This window comes from Sminthopsis crassicaudata, chromosome 4, assembly GCF_048593235.1.
Source record: "Sminthopsis crassicaudata isolate SCR6 chromosome 4, ASM4859323v1, whole genome shotgun sequence".
NCBI classification, from domain to species: domain Eukaryota; kingdom Metazoa; phylum Chordata; class Mammalia; order Dasyuromorphia; family Dasyuridae; genus Sminthopsis; species Sminthopsis crassicaudata.
In genome coordinates, this window is record NC_133620.1 from 56303331 (window position 1) to 56322975 (window position 19645).

Consider the following 19645-nt stretch of genomic DNA (forward strand, 5'->3'; position numbering starts at 1 on the left):
TGCAAAGCTCCTTTAATGACCTCAAACGTCTCTCAGAAACAAAGGAACAACTTTTTAATATCAACATTTAGTGGTGGTGTTTTGTGGAGACAAGTCAAGGAACAATGTAGTCTCTGGGTAATTAAAGATGATAATCACAGCATAGAGACATACTCAGGGTGAGTAGGTTGCAATTTTTTTTTTTTTAACAAGTCAGGAACTTTGAAGAAGAATTAGAGTGAAAGTTGTTAGGAAAATGAGCAAAAACAGAAGGGCCAACAGAGCAAGGGGTGTGGGGGGGAAGATACTTTATTTGTATCCTTGTGAGAAACTTCTGGGAGGAGAGGGATGGAAATTGGAGAGTATGGGCAGGTATGGATTGGGCTACTATGTGCATCATTGAATCATGCATCTAAATAAATTAAAAGAGAGATCCAGTGGGAGTATGTGAATATGAGCATTTAAAAAAAAGTTTTCCTGCATTCTTAAGAGATTATGATTGTTTTATTATTACATTATATTGTATTATACATTGCAGAAACAATAATCAAAATCAATCAGGAAATATGATTCCATCAACAAAATATTAATTTAATCAATTGAGCAAATATGGCCCCATTATACAAAGCAAGGTATACGTATGTCTATTTAGTTAATTGGGAAGGAAAATAGTACTTTTAAAGTGCTTACTATGTGCTAGGTACTGTTTAATATATAATCTCATTCAATTCTCATAACAACTCCTTGTGAGGGGGTATTGGAGAAACTGAGGCAGATAGAGGATAAAATGATTGCCTATATTCACACAAGTAAGTGCCTGAGGCTAGATTTGAAGTCAGGGCTTCCTCACTCCAAGCCCAGAGTTCTATCCACTGAGCCATCTAATTAAAGATAGGAGCCCATGTAGTCTAGTGGTTCTGGAGTCAAAGGATTTTTAGTTGAAAACTAGGCCTTCCATTTGCTAGCTGTGTGACCAAGTAAGTCACTTATCAAATTATTGTGTCTTCATCTATAAAATGATGGGGTTGGGTTAGATGATCTCTAAATTCTCTTCCAGGGGCATCTGGTGGTGAAGTAGTTAAAGTGTCAGGACTGGAGTCAGAAAGACTCATTTTCCTGATTCAAATCTGACCTAACACTTATTAGCTCTGTGACTCTGTGCAGGTCACTTAACCCTTTTTCACTTCAGTTTCCTCATCTGTAAAATGATCTGCAGAAGGAAATGGCATGTCACTCCAGAATCTTTGCTCCCCCCCCCAAAAAAAAAAAAACTCCAAAGGCATTACAATGAGTTAGACAGAACTGAACAATAAGTTTTTTTCCCAGTTCTAAATTTCTGATGCCATAAGTAACTGATCAGTTTTGATGAAAGCTGGCACCAGATGATGAGATCTGGCACTAAATAATGGGGTTGAGGTAACAATCTGTAGTTAAATATGAGTTGCAAGGCACAAGACACATGTGACAAATTCACAAGGGTATTTTCCTTGCTACAAGGTACCTTTATTTATGAGAAGTTATAGACAAAATGAAGAGATAAAATAGCTAACAGGAGTGGTAAATATGAAATAGATTTGGGAGAGCATATAGTTAACTAGGAAAGGTTTTTTTTTAAACAATTAACAAGGGGAAAAAACAAGTTCCTTAGTGGAACTCACAATTAACCAAGGGAAAGGGAATATGGCATGAAGTTGAAGTATGCCATTGATTGGCAGGTTAAATCCATAGATGAGTTTAGCCACCTAAAGGAATTAGCTACAACAGGGAGAAATATATTTAGGTTTCTAGCCAATCCTACCTCAATCTCAGCTTTAGCCCTGCTGATGTTATTCCTACAAGAGTCTGACATAGTTTCATATTCATCCTCTACTACCAACTCTTGTCTCTATCTTCTGTTTGTCTTTTAACAAGCTCAGTAGGCTGATAAGCTCCTTTTCTTTCACATTGGAAATTTTTTGTCTGTGTTTTTAAAATATTATTCATGAGGATTTTCTATATCTCCTAGGCTGATTTTGCTTAGAGAATTTTAAGTGAACAGTTAAGTAACACAGTGGATACCATACTAGTCCTAGAGTCAGGAACACCTGACTTCAAATTTGACCTCAGACACTTACTAGCTATGTCACCTGAGCAAGTCATTTGGGCCTAATTGCCTCTAAAAAACAAAAATAAAATCAGATAGGTAAATTGAGGCATGTAAAGGTTAAATGACTTGTCAACAATTATACAGCTATAGTAGTTGGAACAGAGCCAAGGTTAGAAATGACCTGACTCACAGTCCAGTTATTCTAATAATAATATGAAAACTGGGCAGCTGGGTGGCGAATGCTAGACCTGGAGTCAGGAAAACTATTCTTTGGCAATTCAAATCTGGCCTCAGTTTCCTCAGCAGGAAAATGAGTTGGCAAACCACTTCAGTATCTGCCAAGAAAACCTCCAATGAGATGACAAAGTGTCAGATACAACTAAATAAAATACATATATATATACATATATATGTATATATATATATATAAACTACATCTGGTTGTACAGAGCATTTTTCCACTTAAATTTTCATGCTTGAATCACCAAGCGTTTATTAAGTCCTTACAGCCAGGCACTATGCTAAATCTTAGGGATAGAAAAAAAAAAAGATAAAAACATACTTCAGATTAATTCTACAAGACAAAGATCCTGATCAATTGGTGTCTACTAGACAGGTCAAGGTGACAAGAAAGTTATATCTTCTACTGCACAACTCTTCCTGGTTCAGAGTTAAGTTCCCTTGATGAAAGATGCCAAACTAACCTATGGTGACCACCTGTTATTTAAAAAAAAAAAACCTACAGTACCAAAATTCTGTGGAATCCTATGCTCTGTGCAAATGAGTTGAGAGGGAAGGAGTAAAAATGAGATCCTCTGCCCCAGAATCAAAAGCATCATCTCTCCTGCCTTTTTTATAAGCAACTGAGCTGTTCAAAGCTTCACTCCTAAACTGTGAAATGCTTCATTTACACCTGAAAAGGTCTCACCCTATATGACCTATGTTATTGCTCTTTTATTCATTCAACATCCTGATGCTTACTGATTAAAACACATCTTTGACTTCTTCCCTAGTAATTGTAGAAAGAATATGATAGACATGTAGACTGTAGTAAAATGTTCACAGATTATGCTAGTTGAAAACTTATTCACAAAACTAATGAGGTCTTGGGGAACTATGTGAGATTGACAGAGGAAACCTGACATATTGATTATTATACTCTCTGAGGCAAGCAGGAGAAGATACTGGTGGGATCAGCTCAGCCTTATAGTTCCACTCCTGTGAAAGTCTTGGGTAACCCCATTTTATTGTACCAAATCAGAAAGCCAAGTTATGATGTCAAACACTGGAGATTAAATTTCCCCTATAAATCTGCCCATATCTCATCTTTGCTGGATTCCTTTTGGATTAGCCTACCATGGGGTTCTGTCTAGTGGTGTCTTTCTTCTCATCCTCTCCCCAACAATGTTGTTTTTTTCTTTACCCCATCTCTCTTCCATTATTCAGGATATATTTCTATACAAAGAGATTTGTTTGTTTTAAGGGGAAAATTGGAAGGAAAGAATATTAAAGAAGGGTTAGGGCTACTGCTTTGGATGACTGGGAAAATGAGAGTTGCTAATGGAAAGAAGGAAGAATTTTACTTTGCTTCTATTTTCTCTGCAAAGGAAAATAATCTTTGTACTGGAAAGGGTAGGAAAAAAAATGGTTAGTAGAACATCAGTATCTGAGATAAGGGAGCCACAAATAAAGATCAATATGATGAATTTGTTAAGGTGAAATTTAATAATAAATGGAAAGTACTACACTTGCATTCAAAAAGTTACCTTTACAAAAATAGGATGGCTAGATAACAGTTATGAGCTGGGGGTTTTAGTGACCTGTAAGTTCAAAATAAATGAATAGTTTGATATGGTTGCTGGAAAAAAATCCAATTTAATCTTTTAAAAAAATCTTTTGTTTTCACCTTTATTTCTAAATATATTCTTCCCCTGCCCAGTCATCACTAGTGATAAAGAACAAAAAAAGAAAGGGGGAAAAGGGAGTTCAGCAAACTTAACATAACAATGGAGCCTGATGACTTGTACAAAGTTCCATCTCTGCAAAGAAAGGAGAGACATGTTATTTTCATCTCTTTTTTTTTTTTTCTGGAGGGGAGGAGCTAATCTTGATCATTATAGCTTTTTTTAAACAGTTTTATTTTGCTCTTTCTGATTGCACTATTATAATTGTTGCACACATTATTTCCATGTTTCTGTTTATTTTGAGTCAATACCTATGTCTTCCTATGCTTTTCTGTGCATTGTTTCTTATGGTGAAGAAGTAACTTTTTAATTTATGTATCAAAATTTGCTTAGTTATTCCTTAATTATTGGGCATCTGCTGTGTTTCCTTGCTACTGCAAAAAAAAAAATGCTGCTATAAATATTATGGTATATATGAGACTTTTTATCTTTGATTTCATTGAGAATATGTTTAGCAGTGGGTTTTTTGGCTCAAAAGAATCTAATTTAATTTAACAATAATATAATAACAGAGACCCAGTGTATAGAACTAGAGAGATGACAGTCCTGAGGTTCTCTGACTTGGAAAGATGTCATTGGGGATAATTGTTTAATTCAGGGTGGCATCTTTTAGGGAGGACATTTGTAAACTAGGGTTCTCAGAGTCAGATAAAATGGCAGCAGGCTTTGAAGTCATGCTGGCAGAGAAAGGAAGAGAGATAGTTTGGCTATTGGGATTTCAGGTGAAAGAGATAAAATAGGTGTATTCAAGTCTTTGAAGGGTTGTCTTGGAGAAAAGGGATTAAACTTTTGATTCACAGAACTTAGATTCACACACAGAACTTTGATTCACAGAGAAAAGGGATTAAACTTCTGATTCACAGAACAACTAAAAACAATGGGTAGAAGTTTTATAAAAATGGCTTTGAACAGTAAATAAAGGAAAATATCCAAGCTGTTGGAGCTATACCAAAGTGAAATGTATTGTCTGAAATCACAGTGGGGTCCTCCTGAGTAGAGAATTTTTAAGACAGAATGGAGTCTTGTGCAGTTATATATTGGACTAGATGGATTTCTAGGGTCTTATCTACCCCTGACAGTCTATAAAATGAGGGGGTTGGTCTAGCAATGTCTAATGCTCCTTCTGGCTCTTATTTTATAAGATTCTTTATTCCAAATGTTGTGATGAATATAATTTTAACAAAATAACAAATACTTGTCACTCTGACTATGTAATTTGTTGAGGAAGTCTGGATTTGAAAGTGTATCAAATCCTTTCACTTGGTTTGTAAACATTTGGAAACATTGTTTAAAATCAATTGGCCCAGAGAGAGTCATTTGTTATTAAACTGAATGTAGTACCTAAATTCAGGAATGGAAAATTCCAGCTAGAGCTAGAGCAAAGAACCCCATCTCCCACATCTTTTCTCAAAGCCCAACAAAGTCTCAGTTGTCATCACTAATTTCTTTTGCCTCTGATACTTGCTACCTTTTTAGTTTGTATGAATGACCTTCTTGAGTCTTAGTTTTTTTGCTATTTAAAATAGGGGCATTGGAGTAGATGGGCTTCTAATATTCTTCCTGAAAGTTATGAGCTATGACCCTAAGATGGTTTTTTAAGATGTCTCCCACCTCTCACATTCTATGAGAAGTTCTATTTCTGTTGGATAGGTTTAATGTTCCCAGATATCTGAAAGGCATTGTCCCTTTCCTATATGGGCATTTGGGTTGCTCAAATGGGCAGAACAACAGATCATTTGGGTAAGAAATACTGATTGGGAGAAATTTGTGTTCCTTACACCAAGGTTACACAGTGTGTGTGTGAATATGTGTGTGTGTGTGTAAGTCATCAACCTTTTTTATATGGATATTTGGATTGCTGAAAAGGTAACCTTGGTGTAAGGAACACAAATTTCTCCCAAACACTCACACAAGTGCATCACAAAAGGTGTCAGAAGGAATGGATCCTAAGTCCTCTGATCCAGAGTGAATATTTTCCATTGTGCTACAGCAAGGTACTTTGCCTCAGTGCCTGGGTTTATGGGTTCATTGTATGTATGTGGGCATGCTATGGTAAAAGAACGTTGGCTTTTGAGAGAGAGGATCTAGGTCTAAGTCTTACTTCTGTGGCTTCTTACTTGTGTGATTTGGGGTAAGTTATTTCACCTCTCTGTACCTCGGTTTTCTTATCTGCAAAATGATGAAGTTGGTCTGGAAGGATTCTGAAGATTATTCTACCTCTACATTTAGGATTCTATGTTTCTATGAACTTTGAGCATGGGCCTTGGGCTATTGTGTTATGAAAAGGTCTAGGATAGATACAGCAAAATTACTCTACCCCATAGGATAGAGGGAATCACTACACAACATGAGCCTGACGACACTGAGTATCACCACTGGCTGGACTTACCATGCATATTTACTCTGTCAAGAAGGAGATTGATGGGACCTTCTAAATTCTCTTCCATTTAAAAAAAAAAAGTTTATAAACCTATGATTTTATGTCATTTTTGAGAAGTGGAAATAAATGAGTGTTTGCAGGCTTTATTCCACATTTATGAGATGAGACCAACACAAAGAGAATTTACAATTGATGTAGAGGCATCTGTAAGTACCATTTCAGTATACCACTCACATCTTGGACTTGCTCTGAATCAAGGAAAAATTACTCTGTGTGTGTGTGTGTGTGTGTGTCCATTTCTTGCTAAGGAACATGTAGTCCTTGGATCCTTTTCCACTTGAAATTCAAACATCGTCTGGCAGGAGTTTCTGTGACTCTGGTGTATTATCTTTACAGCTCATGGTTTCATGGGACATTTGTGCAGATGAAATTGATCAAGAGCAGAAAGAAAATAGCTGTTGCCTAGGCAACCGGCTGGTGACTCATCCCCGACTTTGAATCTCAAAAGCTGTGAGACTGCAGTAATTTTCCAGATGCTAAATCCAGCCCTCCCTCTTATCTCCCCCCCTTTTCTGTTCTAACATCTCCATACTTCATTTCTTTTTCTCCACCTCCTTCCCACTGGACCCGTCTAGCTCTGATGCCTGACCTTGCCTATGCCTACTGCAGAGAATCCTGCATGTTTTTCCTTTTGCTGAAATCTCACAGCATCCATTTCCATCTCTCTTGTGGGTTGGCTCTGCAGATAGAGCTCTTAGTCCCTTCCCTTCCACTCCAACCTTTACTGTTTTTCCCGTAAAGTTATTAAAGCAACCATCCTTGCAGTGGCCAGATGGCAAAAATCCCACTGGAAGATGGTTCCCACTAGTCTCAGGACTATGGTGCTTCTAGGTGCCACTGATCCATACCAGGGCACTTCTCTCCAAATATGCACATATTTGACTTCACAAAATTGCAAAGCATTTCTCTGGGGCTTGCAGATATTTTCCCCAAGGCTGTTTCTGAGACAATTGTGTTTTTTTTTTTTTTTAAATTGAAGCTTTTTATTTTCAAAATATATACATGAATAATTTTCAACTTCACCCTTTCAAAAACTTGTGTTATAATTTTTCCCTCCCTTCCTCCCCTTCTCTCCCCCAGACTGTAAGTGATTCAAAATATGTCAAACATGTGCAATTCTTCTTTACATATTTTCACAAATATCATGCTACACAAAAAAAAAATCAGATCAAAAAGGAAAAAAATGAGAAAGAAAATAAAATGCAAGTGAAAATACTATGTTTTGGTCCATATTCAGCTCCTATTGTCCTCTTTCTGGGCACAGATGGCTCTTTTCATTACAAGATTATTGGAACTGGCCTGAACCATTTCATTTTTAAAGAGAGTCATGTCCATCAGAATTGATCATTGTGTAACTTGCTGTTGCTGTTGCTGTATATAATGATCTGGTCCTACTCATTTCACTCAGCATCAGTTCATGTAGGTCTCTCTGAAATCATTCTGCTGGTTGTTTCTTATAGAGCAATAATATTCCATAACATTCATATACCATCATTTTTTCAGCCATTCGCCAACTTATGGACATCCATTTAGTTTCCAATTTCTTGCCATTACAAAAAGGGATGCCCAACAAGATTATACAACCATCAATTCTGATGGACGTGGCTCTCTTTAACAATGAGATGATTCAAACAAGTGCCACTTGTTCAGTGATGAAGAGAGACATTTACATCCCAAGAGAGGACCATGGGAACTGAGTATGGAACACAACATAGCATTCTCACTCTCTCTGTTGTTGTTTGTTTGCTTTTTGTTTTCTTTCTTAATTTTTTTTTTCTTTCTTCTTGATCTGATTTTTCTTGTGCAGCAAGATAACTGTATAAATTATTATTAACATATTTAACATGTATTAGACTATCTGTCAGCTAGAGGAGGGGTTAGGGGAAAGGTTTTTCAGGGATCAATGTTGAAAAATTACCCATGCATAAGTTTTGTAAATAAAAAGCTTTACTAAAAAAACACAAGCTAGCAAGCAAACAAACCCAAAAAGGATTGCCACAAACATTGCCACATGTGGGTCTCTTTCCTTCCTTTATAATCTTCTGAGCAGAATTGTGAAGGGATATTTTATATATTTAAAGCCTTTCCTCTTCAGTATGGTACAGTGATACATGATACAGAGTAGACAATGTTGTCAGAGGACTAATATTTAAAATTCATTAATGACACTTGCTACATTAGTGATTTAGGCAAATCGCTTAACCAAAAGCTCAATTTCCTCATCTGTAAAATTAGGGGTTTATAACCTCTGAGATTTTTTTCAACCCTAAGTTTATGATTTCTGAAGTGTTTTTCCTCCTGCTTTTGGCAATTTCTGACCTCCTTGTATATCTGATTCCCCAGTACCTTTGTCTTAGTTGTCATTATTTGTCTTTTAGTGCTAATTGATAAAAATATACATGGATCTTACTAAGAGATCCTTCCCTCAGTAATAAATATTCTAGTGATTCATTGTGTTATTGAATAAGATGGTTATTGAAAGCAATGCCTACAAAACACAAGATCCAAAAGGTTTTTCCATATCTATGCTACCAGGAGAATGTAAGCCTATTCCAGAGAGGTTGATCACTTGAATGTTGGCCATTACATGAAGAATTTTTTTAACTACTGAAATTCATGAAGCCATCTAACAAGGTATGGAGGATTTGGTGTATGTACCAGTAGATAGAACATTTCTATACTGATGAAATCATATATATTAATATATTAAAGAAAAAGAAGGAATTTTTGAAGACAAAAGACCCCAGGAATGAGTCTTATTAAAGACTTTCAGTCATCATGATGAGTAGTAGGATAGATATTATTGGTTATTTTTTCTTGAAATACAGCAAAATATAATATATAGGGAATTTCATATTATGGTGATTACTTTCTATCACAGATTACAAGTGCTCTTCACTGGTAGTCTTAGCCTGGGGGGACTGAGAGGTGTAGGGAGTTGTCCAAAATCACAAAACCAATATGACAGAGGCCGGAAGACTTGGACTTAGACTTATATTCTATCCACTATGTCTTTCTGCTTCTTATCCCCATTTTAACCCCTAGTCCTCAAAATTCAGATAAGTAGAAGCTAATTAACTTGCTCAAAGTCACATTAATAGTGACAATGCTAGGAACAGAAACAAGGTCTCAACAGCCAACACAAGCACTTTAGAAGCAGCTATAAGATAAATTATAAAATCAAGTTTGGATTTTATGCCCTATCCTCCCTTCAGTAATCTCACTTTCTCTACTCTTACCCTCTTCCTTCCACAGAAATATAAACTTTTTGAAGACATAGACTGGCTTATTTCTGTATTTGTATCCCTAGCACATAATAGAGCAGCTACGTGGCACATCAGATAAAATACTGAACTTAGAATCAAGAAGATCTGAATTCACATATGATTTCAGACATTATTTAGCTGTGTGATCCTGTAAAAGTCACTTAATTCTGTTTGCCTCAGTTCCCTCATATGCAGAAGGAAATGGCAAACTAGTTCCAGTATCTTTGCCAAGAAAATCCCAAATAGGATCACAAAGAATTGGATTTGATCGAAGCAACTTGACAGCAGCAAAAGCACATAGTAGGTGCAGTTGTTGACTTGGTAGTTGAATATTACCTCAAGGCTATTTCCTCTATAAAGTCTCACAATTTTAGACAAGCCCCATACTTCAAAGCTCTCCTGACATCAGAACTTTTCTCAGGTTACTGCTTGATATGATGGCCTGATGAAGTTGGGATGAATTCTCCAGACTGGTGTCAAAAACAAGATTCGAAGTCAGATTTTCTCAATTCCAAGCTGTTCTGTATTAGTCCTTTTTGGTCTACTTGGGTTTCTCTAGTGTGATTTGTATATATTAGAGTGTGGTTAACCATTACTTTTTGTATTGCTTCAAAGGAATATTAATATAATAAGCTCTCGTATTACAGATCTACTTGTTCCTGACCTCTTTTTTTTTTTTTTTTAAGGTGCCACCCACTCTAAAGAAGAAGAGAGGATCTTGTTGAAAAAAAATCTATTAAAAAAGTAGTAGGCAGGGTAAATACATTCCAATTCAGAGATTCTATAAATATGTGCATATTGAAATGCTTTATGTTGATCAGCCTGTTTCCTAAGAGTTATACATTGAGAAGTTTTTATCCTATTTGAAATATACATAAATATGTATATATGCATATATACATACATACATACATATATATATATATATATATATAAAAGCAGAAGGCTCTGAAAAAAAAGTGTGAAGCCCCTGGTAATCATTCTCCTAGATTCAGACTGATTACAGCTTTCCCTTAGAATTTTAGGGTACCCCTGATACCAGGAAGTGATTGCTCTTTAATGCTTTAGGATCATCATCCATTGTAAAGTGTTTTCTCTATTCAGTAAATGTGTTGCAGTTCTAATTGCTCAATAAATAAACATGATAAGTGTATATTAAACACCTTTTATGTGGCAGGCATTGGGCCAAATGTTAGAGAGACCAAAGAGGCAAAAGACAATACCTGTCTTCAAGAAGTTTATAATGTTTCATTTAACCAATTAACATCAAATTAGCTTTTACAAAGCACTTCAAAGATATAGCAAGAAAATACAAACATCTCCTTCCATTGTTGGGAGAGTATGTTCTCTATTATGCCACATTGTCTCTGAGAAGAATGCCTTTAGAATTAATCCAGTTCTACATTGCATATGCCCCATCAAGTTCACTCCCAAATGTAGCTTGGCCAATGGATTAATGGCAGATTGATATCTCTGCTATTGTTGGATAAGGTTGAACACGCTGCTCTGGATATTGTTTCTCACTAAATGGATTCTGGCAAATTCCTTCATAGATTCCAGTTCTTAGACTTCTAATGACTTACTTTTTTGAATTTCAAAATTATCTCCAACCTTCTTCACCCTTCTGGAAAGAAAGGAAATAATGACAGAAACAATAGAAGGGTCCAGGGTTCTCAACTTCATGACAGTTTTGAGTGAGAGAAAATCTCTCTCACTTCCTCTCCTTCCAAAGGTCTCTAGAAGCTTGTATCCATTCTGCAAAACTAGCCAAGCCAAAACAAACTATAGCTAGAATCTCAAATTGATTGTCTAGTGTCTTTTGAATGCACCCAAGTTCCAGTTCCACAGCCAATAAGAAAGTTTCCCTTTTACCACTCATTTAGAGGACTAAAAGTAATTTATGCTTAATGCTTGTGTTTTCCCACTGAGATTATCTCCATTTGTCATATATGTAAAATATATATATATATATATTTTGTACCAAGGCTTTTACATATTGTCTCTCCCATTAGATTATGAGCTTCTTGAGGGCAGGGACTGTTTTTTGCCTGCCCCCTCCCTTCCCCCACCTTTTTTTTTTTTTTTTTTTTTTGTATTTCTAGTACTATCACAAAATAGGTACTAAATAAATGCTTGTTGATATGACTGAATTTTCAGAATATCTGTACATATCTAAGTGGGGATGGCATCATTCCATGCTTATAAGGAATGACATCATTGACCAGTTCCTGTTCCTGTCCCTATTTTAATCAATTTGTGGAAGAGAATAGAGGAATTAGTTAAATAGATATGTACACATATAGGTAGGTATAATAAGTTGCTGGTGTTTGATCTTCATTATTGGCATGTAAGTGAGTTGGATTTAAATGATGGTATGCTGTACCAGGTGGGTTCAATGACAAGACATAGATCAGAATAACTAGAGATTGCCTTGGATGCAGAGTAAGTAGATCTATAGATAGGAAGATAGATATAAATAGTTTGGTAGATAGGTAGTCAGATAGGAATACAGATTATTCATCCTTCATGTTTGAAGAAAACCAAAATAACATCAAGATATCAGGATCAATGGACAATGTGTCCTGACTATGGCTGATCATACCAATATGAGTTAGTAATGCTTTACCACAGGTATGGCACAAATAATCTTTATTTCCATTTGGGAGAGAGAGATCTCTAAATCTGCCCATAAGCACACCCACCCATACATACATATACACATATATAGATGATTAGATAAATAGAGAGATAAGCAGCTAGCTAGCTAGACAGATATTTAGGTAAATAGCTAGAGAGAAAGATATATAGATGATAAGTAAATAGATAAAACATTTATTAGCAATCTACTGTGTGCCATAGTCTATGAGTTTTTTTGAGAACAGGGGCTGTTTTTTTGCCTTTCTTTATTTCCAATGCTTAATACCGTGCCTAGCACAAGATAAATGATTAATAAGTGCTTGTTGACTTAATGTTCACTGTGCTAAGTAAGCCCTGGAAATGCAAATAAAATCATGCAAGACAATCTCCAACCTTAATCAGCTTAGATTCCAATGGAAGGAGGCAACACCTAAGGAAATGCTAAAAGGAAGAAGATGGAAAGCTGTGCAGACCGGACTAAAGATTTGAAATTCTTTTGTTATTGTTTGACCTTTTGAGACTTGCCCGATTCTTTGTGGCCCCCTTCGGGATTTTCTAGGCAAAGATATTGGAATGGTTTGTCATTTCCTGAGAAACTGAGGCAAATTTAGGGTGAAGTGACTTGCCCAAGGTCATACAGCTAGTAAGTGTCTGAGGCCAGATTTTGAACTCAGGAGATAATTCTTCCTGACTCCAAACCCAGTATCCTGATCATTGTGCTATCTAGTTGAGATCTCTAGATAGGAAATCTAAAGTTCCTTGCAGTTTCTTTATCCACAGCCACAACAGTTGTGCTAGTACATAAAACTAGTGAAATGGGACTGGGGAAATTATAGATGCATTTGGGAATAAGACAATTGAGAAGTACCACATATAGCACCTATAAATAGACACCTCTTTGCTATCCCTTGCTTCCTTGGAGGGAAGGCCTTTGCAAAACTTTTCCTTTCCAAAATTTATCAACAACTGATTGTTAATGATGTTAATTCAGGCAGAAAAATAATCATCTTTTTACTAAGGGACATATTGAATTGAACACTTGGAACTTTGAAATACATTTTTACTCTTGGGATTTTTCCAGAGGCTTCATGCTATAGCTGAAACTTCAGATTTTTTCATCTGGGGCAAAAAATGAGGGGGAACAGAACATGATAGCATAATTGAGTTGAGAGAGGAATCAGGCTATTCTCCCATAGGGACTGAGGAAAGTTGGGACTCAGAAAGGGCCACTATGGTGATAGCAGCATGTTTTCTTGCCCCAAAATAATAAAAATAGCTAGTATTAGCTAGTATTCTTTTAGCACTTTCCCCAAACATTATATGTTATCTCATTTGATCCTCACAACAACCCTGGGATGTAGGTGCTATTATTATCCTTATTTTATGGATGAAGAAGCTGAAGCAGAGAGGGGTTAGGTGACTTGCTAGACTCACACAACAAGTAAATTTTGAGGAAGAATTCCCCAGTCAGATGTTCCTGCCTATAAGTCCAGTTCTCTATCATCATCCTATCACTAAATTGCCTCTAGCAAAGGGACTTTGCCGGGAATAGCAATGGACTTGCCAGCATGAGGAACATCTGAGTCAAATGGAATAAGGTACAATTTGATGGGGATGAATGCAAAGTCTTACTCTCAGGATCAAAAAATCAATTTCACAAGCACAAAATGAGAGTGTGGGCATGGTGTGTGACTATGGCTAGACAGAAATTTGTCTGAACAAATAACTGGGAATATTAAGGGATTGGAAGCTTAATAGGAGTCAGCAGTACAAAATGTCAGCCAAGAAAACTAATGCAGTCTTAGGCTGCATTAAGAGAGGGGGAGCTTCCAGGAATAAGGAGGCAAGAATCCCTCTGTATTCTCTTCAAGTCAAACTAAATCTAAGTGGCACATTTGATGAAGGACATTGCTCAGCTGGACAGTATCCAGAGGAACATGACTATAATGGTGAAAGCCTTTGAGTTTATCATATGAGAATTATTTGAGGGAGCTTGGGATGTTTGGTCTGGGTAAGAAACGTATAATAACTGTATTCCAGTATTTGAAGGATTGTCATTTGAAAGAAAGATTCAATTTGTTCTATTTGGCCCCAGGAGGCAGAACATGAAAGCAGTGTTTGAAACTTGCAAAGAGGCACATTTAGGCTTCATGTACAGAAAAAACTTCCTAAGGTACCTCCACCCCACTGTGGTTCCTCCCTCCCTCTGATTGGAGAGGAGTGGAAAGTGGACAATGGAGAACTCCTCTCAAATCCTCCATTTAAGGAGACCCCTCAAAGCAGTCATCTCATTTCCCTCCTGGCTGACCAGGTACTTTCTGTTCTTTCTACCTTTCAGCTTTTAATTATCTCATCTTTTTCCATTAGACTGTGAATTTCTTGTGAACATATATTAAGTTTTGCTTTTCTTTGAATCCCTTGCACTTACTTCAGTACCTGGCACATACAGGGTACTTGATAAATGTTTATTAACTAACAACTACAGTTATCCAAAAAAAAGGCAAAATGGACTGTTTTGAGAGCTTGGTGGACTCTCTGCAGCAAGAGACCTTCAAGCCAAATCCTGAATGACTATTTGCTGGGAATGTTGTATTGCTCCTGTGTTAAATTGGATTATGTAGTCTTAGAAGTATCTTCCAATTCTGGATTTCACTGACTGTGACTCTTTCCATAAAGTCAAATAGTTTTTGGTTTCTGAGTCTCTTTAGTGACTTCATGATCTTTCTGCATGGATCTTTGTTTTAATCATTCTTTATAAAGCAAGGATGAACTTCTCTGAGACTTATAGGATCAATAGAAGTGAAGCAAAAGACTAGAGGATCCTACAGGTTTCACTGTTATTGACAGAGGCCAGTTTACATTGTTCAATATCTGAAATGAGTCCACTATGCTGGGTGGGTGGGAGGAGAGGGGGATGTAGCCATTGTGAAGAGAAGACAAGAAATGTATCTGATGAAGTCAGCAGAGGTGATCCTGAGATATGAGCATGGGGGATTTCCCTCAAACTTTCGTGCATAGAGACATGTGTTCAGTTTCTATCTTCAATAAGCTGCACCTGAGTCTGGACAGCACTAATGCTGGATGAGTCATTTGTCTCACTCTGTGACTATGATAAATATTAGCATGGTGGCCTTCTATCTCACTTACCCTACAGTGTACATGGTTGCCATTTTGTGTGTTAGAATTTGACAACCAAGAGCTATTCTTCACGGCTGCTGTTTCTTTTATTCAATTGAATTTCACTTTTGATTGGGCTTTGGAATAATCTTTTAGAAAATACTCAAGACTTGCAAGTCCTAGTCCAAAAACCTCTTGTAAGTATATGAATGAGAGCTTTGGGCTCTGCTTTTGGCAATATATGACTCAGGTCTAAATGGCTCGCAATCTGATATGATGAAACCTTTTGATGGCTATGGAACCAGCCCATAAGGGCTGATGACCATGTAAAAGACTGATGGCTACATAAAAGGGAATGGCTACCCCATCAACTATTTTCTTCCTTCCAAATCATGTCAGGCAGCTTGGAGCTTCTTGAGACAGAGCACAGGGAAGGGGCAGCATTATTCTGGACTTTCTCTGGCATAAGTATATGGCTTCTAAAGTGAAACAAAGGAAGAAGATCCTACAGGTTTCATTGTACTGGCAGAGGGCAGTACATATTGCTCAAGATCTGAGATGAGTCTACTATGCTGAGTGAGTGAGTGGAGAGGAGAGAGGGATTATAGCCATTGTAAAGAGAAAGTAAGAAACTGATCTGGTCTAGATACTGGGATTCCAGGAATATGGAGGCGACATTAGGTAAGCTTCATTTGTATTTGGGCTGCCTTTTTGGGGCTATTCTTTCCTGATTTTAGGTAAATGAGTATCTATCCCGAAATGGACACATACAGACTCAGTGATCATCTCCTGTATTACAGAAGTTCAGAGTTCCTGAACTCTATTAGATTGGGAGCTAAACAGTAATAGGGGGAGTCTTTGGTAACTACTCCAACTTTCTTGGAGAGGATGGATGGGATCCAATCTGGCTGTTCAACAACAGAAATGTATGGGGAGTTGTTTAGAAAGTGAAGGGCTGTTTTGAAAGGTTAAGTATCTTTTTAGTAGTCATGCAAATTATTTTCTAAGTTCTGATGAAGTTTAAATATTGACCTCTTAACAGTTGAAAACAGCAATTTTTATGTTTGGCAGGTCTTTCATATGTAGGAATGAATTAGCTATCCTATATCTGCCTTATATATTATATTGAATATCTTTTAGGGAAATCATAGTTGTGAAATAACCTAAGCTATGAACAAAAAAAGTAAAGGGGTAAAGGGTTACTGAGCCAGATTATAAGAAAAGGAAGTCTAATTCTTTTCCCCAGAAGCTATTATGCTTCAGAATTGAATAACATCCAAACCACATGGACAAGAAGTAGTACCATCCCACAGTCCTTGTGGGTTTAAAAGTGGTTCCTCAATAATGATTTCCATCTAGGTAGAATGGAAAAAAAAAACTGGCATATATTAAGTGCTTACTATATACCATTACCATGCTAGGTACTTTATAAGTATTATCTTTTTTGATCCTTAAAGTATTGTAAAATAGGCGCTCTATATTATTGTTTAGTCATTCAGTCATGCTGACTTATTATGACCCTGTGAACCATAGCAGGTCAGTACTGTCCATGAAGTTTTCTTGGCAAAAATAATGGAGTTGCCATTTCCTATTCTAGTGGATTAAGGCAAAGGTTAAATGACTTGACTAGGATCACACAATTAGTGAATGTCTGAGACTAGAGTGTCTGACTCTCTAGGTCCAGGAAGCCATCTAGCTGCCTCCAAAGGCACTACTATTATTATTATTATCCCAATATTACACAAATTAAGGAAATAGGAAAATAGAGTTTAAGTGATTTGTCAAAGTCACGCATCTAGTGAGTGCCTGAAGCTAGATTTGAACTCAGTTTTCCCTAATTTGAAAACTAGTACTTTAACCACTATTCTATCCAAATGATTGGAAGAGGAAGGAAAGAAGGGAAGACACTCCATGTGAGGTGATTTGGGACAACCATTAAATAGTCTCAACACATTATTTAACAGTATATTATTACACACATTATTTTTCTGCTATGAGTTTCAAAACTTACCCTTTATTAGCTAAACCCTTGCAGATTCATGACTTGTAGTCCACAGATGGTATCCTACGCACAGCTTGTGTCCTCTGAGGCAAAACACATTTTTGCACATGGACAGGAAGGAAAGTCTTTGAAGTCCTTTAACAAAAAAGGAAAACTGACCTCTAAGGTTACCATCTGAAACTTAGATTTTATTCATTTAATGTCCTAGGATTCTCTCATTTTTCCCAGTTCTCCAAGGTTTGATAAGCTTATGGGGTTTGCTATATGGCAAGTTTTAAAAATTTCTTCTGAGACAAAATGATGCTAGGCAATTTCTCTTTTCTATTGTTTGTAGAACAATTATCAAATTATTGAACTGATTTCAATATTTTTTCCTTCACCTCCCTTCCATAACTAAACCGTTCACCCTTCTTTCTGAAAAGAGTTGCCCAAGGTGTCAGAAGATTAGTAGTTCTAAATATTGTTGTCATTGATTTGTTTTTTAGTTGTATCTGATTTTTTTTTTTTTTTAACCTATTGGGGTTGTCTTGGCAGATATACTGGAGTGGTTTGCCATTTTCTTCTTCAACTCAGTTTATAAAGGAGTAATGGAGGCAAACAGAGTTAAGTGATTTGTCCAAGGTCACACAACTAGTAAATGTATGAGACCAGATTGAACTTAAGTTCTTGGCTCTATACATTATATCACCTTGCTATCTAAGTATGTAAGCCTGGGTAAATAACTTACCTTCTCTGAGAATCAGTTTCTTGATCTGAAAAATAGAAGCAGCCTTTTCATATGTGGGCAGCTGTAATTGTTAGGAATGGGGGTTTGCCTATCAGTAGGAGGATGTTTGATCAAATAATAGTATATGAATGTGAGAATACTTTTGTACTATAAGAAATGATGAAGAAAATTGACTAAATGACCTTTAAGTCTCTTTGTTTAAAGTAAAAAAAAAGAGTCTTTAAGTGTGATATTCTCTCTAAAATATAATGTTCTCTGTTGAAGTTTTCTTGGAGTTTCTGGAGCAGCCTTCATTTCAGTTCAGTAATCACCACAAGTGCAGCCAGGGGTTAAAGTCCAAATCCTTTATTATCTCTTTCAAAGTTTTGTCTCCTTTCCTGGGCCCCTGTTAGCTTTCTTAGTGGCCTATTTCTCTCCTTAGTTCCAAGAGCTTGAGCTCCTGCCTCCTTCTCTGCCCTCTGAATCTCTCCAAATCCAAAGGTTTGTGCAGCCACCACAAGGATGGACCATGGAATGAATCTGTCTCAGCCTCTAAGAGCTTCTAGTGCCCTTGTTCTTTTCTAGCTCTGAGAGTTTCTTGCTTATATGCTGTACACTGAGTACAAACTAATCATTATATCACTAGAAAACCATTATTTGTTGTAGGATTAAAACGATGCTAAACTAGATTTAACTATTGTCTCCTCAATTCCACTCAGTACCTTGTTTCAAGTTCTGGCCCATAACATCTCCTGGTAGGATCAGATCAATCATACTGAACCATGCTAAATTAGATAACTATTGTCTCTATCAATTCCACTGACTTAGTATCTTGTAAGAATCCTTTGTTTCAAGTTCAGAGTTCTGGCCCATAACATTTAAGGAACATTTTTTGGGTCCATCTTTTCTGCTAATCTTTCTAAGAGGGTCAGTCAGAGAGAGAAACAGTACTCTGAATTGTCTGTGCTACACAGTGGCTACCGTTTCCTTGGTTTACCTTCCCTGCAGAGCAGACCTAGTGGGAACAATTTATCTCAATAATACTCTTGTTAGAGCAGTACAAAATAAGTTTCAAAGGGCTGGGGGTAGGGAAGGGAATTTGGATGAATTGGTTAATAATGGTAATTTAACTTTTATCCTGTAAGAGGAGGCATCTCTCTGCTCATCTCTCTTCCAAAGTAAGTGAAATACATGTTGATAACACTGAGATAAATGAGTGATCCTTGTTTAGAGGGGCTATAATTAAATTGCTCACTTTATTTTCATCTGAGAATCACTTATTTTTCGAGATTACCCCATGGTTGAAGAAGCCTCTTGTAACTAGTCATATGTCTGAAAAATTCTGAATCAAAAAATCACAGCATTTTAGAACTGACTGAAAGTTCAGTAGTCATTCAGGTCAATCCATAGCCAAAAAGGAATTTTTATTTTAGCATTTCCAAGTAGTC

The 19645-nt window shown here is 36.6% G+C and overlaps 2 long non-coding RNA genes across 2 annotated transcripts in view; one reads left to right on the forward strand and one right to left on the reverse strand.

The window, feature by feature from the left end:
* Positions 1-19645, forward strand: part of LOC141540538 (uncharacterized) — a 146132-nt gene that overhangs the window by 1392 nt on the left and 125095 nt on the right. The window lies entirely within an intron of this gene.
* The window catches only part of LOC141540537 (uncharacterized), a 75302-nt gene continuing 59614 nt past the window's right edge, over positions 3958-19645 (reverse strand). The window contains exons 3-4 of the long non-coding RNA XR_012481576.1: positions 17501-17626; positions 3958-4104 (exon numbers count right to left, since the gene is read on the reverse strand). This is a non-coding gene — a long non-coding RNA (uncharacterized LOC141540537). The remainder of the gene's footprint in view (positions 4105-17500; positions 17627-19645) is intronic.